Raw genomic sequence first — 8,697 nt, forward strand, 5'->3', positions numbered from 1 at the left:
TTATACACCTAACCATTACACACGATTGTTATTTGATAATAAATAAACTAATATTTTATTTATTCACAGACTCTGGGAATACATGAAAATGTTTTTAAAATATATTTATATATGATTTATATTTATCCTCATTCCGCAAATTAATAAGCATTCCATTCCACCGGAATTGCCAGCTCCAGTGTCTCTTCTCCTTTCTCCTTAGATGCCCCCCGCCCACCAAACTCTATAAAATGGAGTTCTTTACCCTCTTGTTAATTTGTCTCTCTTTTTCTCCACTCTCCTGGTCGTACCTCTCATGATTAACATGCCCATTGTAAAACAAAGTGCAATAACGTTTTCCTGTGAGCTTGCAGGAACTCCTAAAGTACCCCTCATCACTACATCTGAAAGCGGTTAACGTAAAAATTATGCTTTCATTTAACCGTGGCTTTTAAATTGTAAATAGCGACCCTGCACATTTCCTAAACTCGCTCCTAGCGTAAGCGGGCAGACTTTGTGATGTTATTTCAATTTTTCTGTCTCCTTTGTGGAGTGACTAGGTTATTGTGTACCCCTGGACATTTTCTCCCACGTCAGCACTGAACTCTGTAACTCATATTGTGCATTGATCTAAGCAATGTCCAAGTGCCTTCTACTTCTTAATGATCAACTTCACATGGTCAAAGGAAAATCAGGGATCTTTGAATGTATCTAATGTTTTAAGCTATTTCGTCTCCATGGTTAATTTTTACTTGAAACTCAAACCCGATCGAAGGACTCCTCAGAAACCAGAGCACCGGAAGGAAACCTTGGTGAACTTTGGGAGAAAATACAAACCACACAGATAACTCCCCAGGAACGAAGCGTTAGCGAGTATGATAACTGCGTTAATTGTGAAAAAAATATATATTTTGCAAATTTTTCTTTGACATGTTACTGGAGGGACAAAAACGAAACACTCCATAATGTATAGAAAATTATCAAAAATGAAATTGCGTGTTTCAGCTGGACAAGGCAGGCTGTGAACGGCAGCTGAGGAGTGGCCACCTGTATATGGGAACAAGGGCTGGAGACGCCCTCTTCCCTCTTGTGTCTGTGTACTGTAGGTGTGGTGCAGGGCTGTATCTCCCCTGTCCCTGTGTGTGTGTAACCTCCCTCAGCGTCTTTAATAAATGTCTTGCCAACCTGTGCCTCAGCCCTGTTTCTATTGGTGAACCCCGGGAGGGTTGCAATATGTAGCGCATTCGGCTGGGGTACGCAGCGAGGGGCGGGATGGGAGAAGTAGTGGTCAGGGCGGAGACTAGGAAAGCCGCTGACCAGTGCAGCTGACCCCTTGCCAAACGAAATACAGATTGGAGAAATCGCCCGGATTCCAAACTGAATAGACCTGAATAGACCCCAGTGTGTTTCTCTCTTTCTCTCTGGCGCTCGCTTGTTCTCTCTGTCACTCTCTGTCTCTCTCTCTCTGCTGGCACGCGGGCGCGGCACACGGGCGCGGGGGTGCTGTGCTGGCTGTGCTGAAAAATTCAGTCGATGAGTGTCTGAGTCACTGTGTCTGTCCTGGCTGAAACCGAAAATACTACAATATATTAGTTATTAGAAACAGTGAAATGCATATACTGTACTTAATTGCGGCAAAACATCCCAGTAGAGACACCAATTGCTGTGATTAACATCATCTGAGAAGGAGGACCATTACAAGCACTAAGAACTAACACTGAGCACTAAGTGTCGCTGCAAGTGAGAAGTGAATTTAAGCGCCTCATATGGAATTGAACACAGGTGTCACGCCCTGTTCACCTAGAGGGTGCTCTATTTCTGGCCTGTTCGGAGTTCCCTGTGATTATTCATGTCTTTCCGGTGTGTCTTGTTGTGTAGCCTATTTGCTTCCTGTGTCTGCTCTGCTCCTTGCTCAGCATTGAGGGTACAGATAATCGTGAGACCCGCCTATTACAAGGTTGCCGTGGCCTGAGGGCATCAGTTACTACAGCGACATTGTCTGAGCCCCTGAGCCTGGGCTAACCTCCGTGTTGCCCCTTTTAGGGTCTCTACTGCTCACCTAGTCATTCCACGGCATGCCCCTTCTGACACCCTTGACAACAGGTGTTCAATTACTAAGGAGGTATAGTATAGAGATAGTCAGATTTTTTCAGACGTTAGCCAGAGAAGGTACACATAATTGTGTTTCAAAGGTCCAGTCTGGTCCTGTCTGGTCAGAGAGGGAGGAGCCTGGGAATCTCTCATTAGGTTAAAGAGTGTGGCATCGCTGATGGGAATTTTGCCATTAGCAGTTCCGCCTTGTACTTGTAGTCTTCATTAAAACAGATAGCTGTGCACTCTGGAGAGTAAAAAAAGTAAACCATGGCTATTGCAACTGACTTGAGATACTGAACTACACAGAACGCAAAGAGTTCCTTGATTTTATTTTTCTTTTGGTGACAAAGGACTATTGTTTTAAGCCGTTTTATTCTTTCACTTTGGTTATATTTTACTACGCATTTAATTGTATTTTAACTAGTTAACCTAGATAAGTTAAAGGCCATTTGTGCTGCCTGAGACTAGTGGCAAGATGAGAGGCTCAAAAGTGGTGTTGGAGGAGTCTACACTTACTTGTGTTTTTGTGAGCTTGCAGGCTCACAAAAAGTGAGTTTCTAAGGTGTACGGTTGTGTGGCTGTTCCTTAAAGATCCTGCAAACAAAATTTTCAAGGCTAAGCGACATTTTAGAAAATAGGCCTAATAGTTTTATTTAATCATGCCAGAAAATAGACATGTGTAGCTTACACTAATTAACGCTAAAAATGCCTACTACAAAAGGATGCATACATTATTTTGCACTTTGAATGGAAATATGTGGGTAAATAACAATGTTATGTTTTGTTGCTGATTTTCTTTTCCATTATCATGGAAAAGCTGATAACTCTGATTTGATATAGTCAGAAATAAGTTTAAAAATTACCATGCTACTGTAATGTGACAATTTTATATTATTTTCACTTTTGGTTTGTAAACAAGCATTTTTCACCAAATATTTTTCTTTATATGGTATTCAGTGGCATTGTCATTTCTATATTTGCTGTAGAGGATAAAAAAAATCAAAAATAATGTTGTATACAATACAACAATATAATACAATATTACAATATAAATGTGTGGTCAAAGCAAATAGTTCAATTACTGTATTTATATTATGGCTATTATAGCTATTTTATAATATTATTATGTGCCATTTGAAGAATGAGTGTTATCCCATTGAAAAATTAAATAAAAGTATGCTTCAAAAGAATCAAACATTCTTCTATTGTTTCCTGTTAAAGTTTGAAGCTGTGAGCTAAGACATGAAAACACAACAGACCATTCAAAAATTGGACGGATGTTACAAAATTTCTTTTAATTTAAAAAATAAATTGGGGAATCCAGATTGCTATCAGTGGCAAACACTGCACTGGCTTATGGCTGTATCGGTGCCGTTTTGAAATCGTTTAGACTTAGGGGCAGTGCGGTGGCTCTGTGGCTAAGGATCTGCTCTTGTGGCTAGAAGGTTACCGGTTTGTATCCCTTGACCTGCAAAGGAATCCTACTCCGTTGGGACCCTGATCAAGGCCCTTAACACCAACTACTCCAAGGGCTTGTATACAATGCCTGACCCTGCACCCTGACCCCAAACTGCTCTCCCTGTCTTTGTGTCTCATGGAAAGCAAGTTGGGGTATGTGAAAAGACAAATTCAAAAATTAAAACAAGAAATTGTATATGGCCAATAAAATGATCTTATCTGATTTTGACACTCACCCTAACCTTTGAAAGTCCCACAAGGTTTTCAATCCTCTTCCATTTTTTTCAAAGAAAGTAAAGTAGTGTTTGTGTTTGATATATCCTTTGCATTGGCCCGTTGTAGTTCGGCCATTCCATCGTCTGTACTTGTTGTGTTGTGGACTCTGTTTAAATATTTAATACAAATGTCAAGTATCCTTTTTAAATAGATATTTTTCAAAAATGACTATGGATTCATTCAAATACAGTAGCAATAAACCCACAATGTTTGGCATTTTTTAAAATCAAATCAAAGTTTATTTATCAAATGCACAACAATACAGCAGTGTGCAGCAGTGGTACTACGTTTTTCCAGTCTATTTCTGAGTGATGCACAACTCATGAGAGCCATTGATGCAAGTCTAACTGCAAGACACAAACAACACCTGATAATTAATGTAGTAGGAGAATATGTCAATGGATAATAAATAGAAGAATGCTAAGACTGAAGAGGTGTTAGTGGGACCAGTAGGGACCCTGCGGCCTGTATGAGTTCTAATGCATAGTGTAGTGATGGGGACACAATACTATAAAAAAGACGCTGTCCTTCGGATGAGATGGAAAACCATGGTCCTAACCCTCTGTGGTTCATTTAAAATCCCAGGGTTTTTCTCAATAAAAGTACCGGTGATGACCCCAGTGGCCTGGCCAAATTTCCTCTTGGCCTTTACCAATCATGGTCTGCTAATAATCCCCATCTATGAATTGACTTGATTACTTTAATACTTTGAGTGCCACACATTGGTGGTAGTGAAGGGGAGTTCCCATTACCTGTAAAGCGCTTTGAGTTGAGTCTACAGAAAACCACATTATAAGTTTAAGGATAATAATAATAATAATAATAATAATAATAATAATAATAATAATAATAATAATGATAATAATGATAATGTGTTATATAAATATAATAATTCTATTAACTATTATATTAGGATGTGTAAAACAGAAATTCATACCTGTTGAAGAAAGTGTTATGTATATAATTTCCCATTGCCTGAAATTAAAAAATGCAATCATTAGAATGCCATTTGGACAATACTGTCAGATTAAGATTGTATTGTACTGAACTGTATTGTATTGTATTGTATTGAACACCCAACTTCAGAGCTATACATGGCGACACCCCCAAGCAAGTTCTTGTGGAGAAATAGTGCCCACTACAGTATGTGAGTTTTTAGACATTTACAAACTGTGAGGTTTTTTTGCAGAACTACCATAAGATCTTATCTTTGCATTATCTCACAGATGAATTTGAGGTGGATACTATGACAACCTGGCTAATATATATACAGACAACATGAGTTATGAGTAAACAAAATGTAACTTGCAAAAATAAAAGACTTGCACACACAAATTCACAAAGAAAGACTAAAATTCAATGGCATCGATAGAATCACTAAAAATACATATTAAGTGACATAACAACTCAAATCATGTTCTTACATTTAACAAAAAAAACAAATAGACCAGGACAATAAATCAGTTTAAAATGATGATTTTAAAATGTATTGCAAATATTCTTAAACTTGGTATGGAGCTGGTTTTTTTTAATTTTTCAACTTACATTTTTATGAGATGTAAAATATGATTTGTGTCAGCTAACAGGAACAAGATGCCAGCATTTTCCCCCTCTTTTTTTGTCTTCAGGAATATTGTCTTCAGATTCACATTGTACGGAAATGTGAATTTCCCTTTTGATATGAAATGCACTTATCACCAGTGAGACCTCATATCAAATTAATCCACCTGGGACCTGACAGTGTGCTAATGTTAGAAAGGCAAAAAAGTTCCACCTTCTTACGTTAATATCTCCGTTAATTATTTCATGCAGCCCTGCTTAGGGTGAGGGGTGGTGCCTGTTTTCTTCTCTTCACATGTTGCTACGAGACAACCAGGCAGGATGAAGCTTATCTGGCCAGCAACCTTTAAGAAGACAGCTGCACCTCCTCCTCAGAGATGAGAAAACAAGTTGCATCAGTCAATGATATTAGGTTTGCTCATCTAGTTTCTAGTTTAAATATTGTTCCTATCTTGAATAATGAATTAGGCATGAGCTCTAAGCCAATTTATTTTAGAAAAGTGTGTTTGTACACTCCTTCACTCAGGCTGTACAAAACTTACTGTATTATTTTGTCTCACTGAGAGGACCCTCTACCTGATGGAACTATGAGAGGCAGGTCTTACAGCACATTGTAAAATAAGCTTTGCAGACTGGTCTCTTCCTGGTTCAATTGTGTTTTAGTAAGTTCTCTGTTTTGGTAGCCTGGGTCTCTTTCCCTCATCTTCACAATATAAAGCAGTGAAATGTCATAACACAATACTTATTCTATTTGCATATTCTGTCTTCAAATTGTTTTGAAAAATGTACAACTTGCAACAGGTTAGTAAAATTACTCCCTTTTAATTATCTTTCTTTCATAGCCACCATATGATCAATGCTAGTTAGAATAATAATTAGTAATAAAATGCACCAATACTTCACCTTTTGCATGTAACTCAAGCCCTACAGGGGATATGTTTAATTCTGGAAGTTTCTTTTTAACTAAGACCTCCAGTTAAGTTAAAGTTCACATGACTAGATTTAAGAGAACAGTTGAAAAACTACTTCCTGTACATATTTTTTCTATGTCTGTGGTTCCTTGGGAGGTGACTTTTTGCTTTTGTGTGCAAATGGGACTTTTTACTTGAGACACACACATTATTATTTTTTCTCTGTCTTAGACTGGCTTTAGATATGGTATTGTCTGTGGAATGCCAAAACACTTCATTAGATGTATAAATATAGGCTACTTACATTGTAAACATCTTATTTAACCTTTAAAGGTGATAGAAGAACGTAATGACAATACTAAGCTCAGTGTATTTAATAGGAGGAAGGGACTATATATGGCATCACATTGCAATACAGGTATTGAATTCTATAATTCATAGTTCAGTTAGAAGAAAAACCATAAACAAATTAAATGAGATGCTCACTAGAAGAAATTAATATGTCTCAGATATGGAGAGTATCGGTCTGTATTAAATAATACTAGCATAGACAAAGCAGTATTTATGGTACTAAAAGTACTCCAGCCTTAAATCTATAGGGCTCAGTAAGTACCAATTGTAGTTAAAAAAAACAAGAAATGTATTGTAATAAACCTTTGACACAACTCTTCCAATACAGAAAAGGGGGGTCTTCTTCAAGACTATGACAAAACTTACCCATATGGTTTTAGATCAATAAGACTGACTTCTGTTACATGTAAGGCTAATAGCAAGAGGGACCTGAGGTAGGATCCACGGCCAAAATGTTGTGTTTTCTTTCTTCTTTTTTTCAGCAGGGAATAAACCTATTACTTGTTCCTTAATAACAAGAGGTTCCCCTGTATGGAAATAAGATCTTTGGGGATAGTCAAATCGATTGAGAGAGATTAAGTCTTGGTTAGCTATGTTGTTAGTTCTTTGCACAAGCAATAAGAGTAATGGAAAAATCATACGCAATAAGCAATAAGAGTAATGGAAAAATCATAAGCATAAAATATGGTCCTGTATATTTAGTTTTATTAGAAGTCTTCTGATAAAGTTAATAACAAAAATAATTCTCAAATTACAGGCAGTATGCACTGAAATACAGTGTTTGTCTGTCATTGGAGTGTGCTATAAACATATTTCCCCAATGGGCCTGTTGTAACAGAACGAATAAGGTTCTTGATCCCGAGATGAAGTAAAACAGATGAGTTTATTGCATGCAAGGAACAATAAAGCCGAAGTCTTGTTTCCCGCAAGAAACAACAAAACCGAAGTATTGTTTCCCGTACTGTTACAAACTTTTGGGTTATATAGTGTCTTCTTCTCCGTTTCTGACGTCACTCGGTCTGATGATAAAGAGGGGGGTTCATGGTATTTGGCCAGTTTACGATGTTCTGGACAAATGGTCAGTTTAAGATTACACCCAGGGGGGTTCCTAGCTTGCATCTGCAATCCTTATCAGTTAACCCCCTTTCCTGCCATAAACCCCAGCTTGTGACTTAGAAGTCTAAACCCCCTACAGAAAGGATTAAATTCAAACCCCCATCTTCACATCTTTCTTCATTCCCCCCTTATAAAATATGGCATACGTCAGTGTAGCCTATTTTTATACATACAATGTCAGGGCAGATCTTTCCTTTCTTGGCGAACAGGTATGTATTGCCATGACATTGTACGTTCCACGGTTATAGCAAGATGTGATACATGTTTTTGTGCACGTGATGATTACAATTATACATATAAACAATACTATTCCTACAAATAAACACTGTAAAAAGGTTCCACCCCAGGCCCCAAACACAGACTTTACCCAAGACCCAATTCCCCAATTTTCAGTATAATAGTCCTGATATTTCTGTCCCTCATTGTAAATGTGTTGGGCCAGATCTGAGATGTGCTCAGAATTATCAGGAATATATGTGCAGCATTCAGTGCCAATTACTGCACAAGTTCCTCCTTGGGCCGCCAGTACATAATCTAAAGCTAGTCGGTTCTGCATGGCCACTGTTCTGAGGGCTACCATCTCATCATTAACAGCCTTCAGACTAGATGAGGTAGAATTGGTTAATTCTTCTAAAGTCGAGGCCATTTGAATTAACTCTCAACTCAGAAAGTTCATGCCGGCTTGTGGAAATATTATACCTAAATAATATTCCCAATCAGCCAATTTTCTTTGTGGTCTGTGGTTAGGTCCGAAGGGGCTGTGGGTTTGAACACGGATATGAGGAACCACATATCCTAAATAACATGAGCCAGACCACTGCGCTGGCAACCATGGGTAGGCTCGTTTTCCACAAATGAAATATGTTCCGTTTGGCGCTCCCCATGCCTCTGAAAATAAGAAGCTTATACCGAATTGTGGGGTGTGCCGATCCCATCCTGGAATTTGGAAGGT

General features: G+C 38.2%; 1 long non-coding RNA gene across 1 annotated transcript; it reads right to left on the bottom strand.

Moving 5' to 3' along the window:
* Nucleotides 1-4,023: 4,023 nt before the first annotated feature.
* On the bottom strand, nt 4,024-5,730 carry LOC148676400 (uncharacterized). The gene is made up of 3 exons (XR_015940877.1): nt 5,590-5,730; nt 4,745-4,782; nt 4,024-4,154 (listed from the first exon to the last, which is right to left on the bottom strand). It is a non-coding gene; the product is annotated as an uncharacterized LOC148676400 (long non-coding RNA).
* Nucleotides 5,731-8,697: the final 2,967 nt, after the last annotated feature.

Source organism: Lepisosteus platostomus, chromosome 2 (genome assembly GCF_059453375.1).
Source record: "Lepisosteus platostomus isolate fLepPlt1 chromosome 2, fLepPlt1.hap1, whole genome shotgun sequence".
NCBI lineage: Eukaryota > Metazoa > Chordata > Actinopteri > Semionotiformes > Lepisosteidae > Lepisosteus > Lepisosteus platostomus.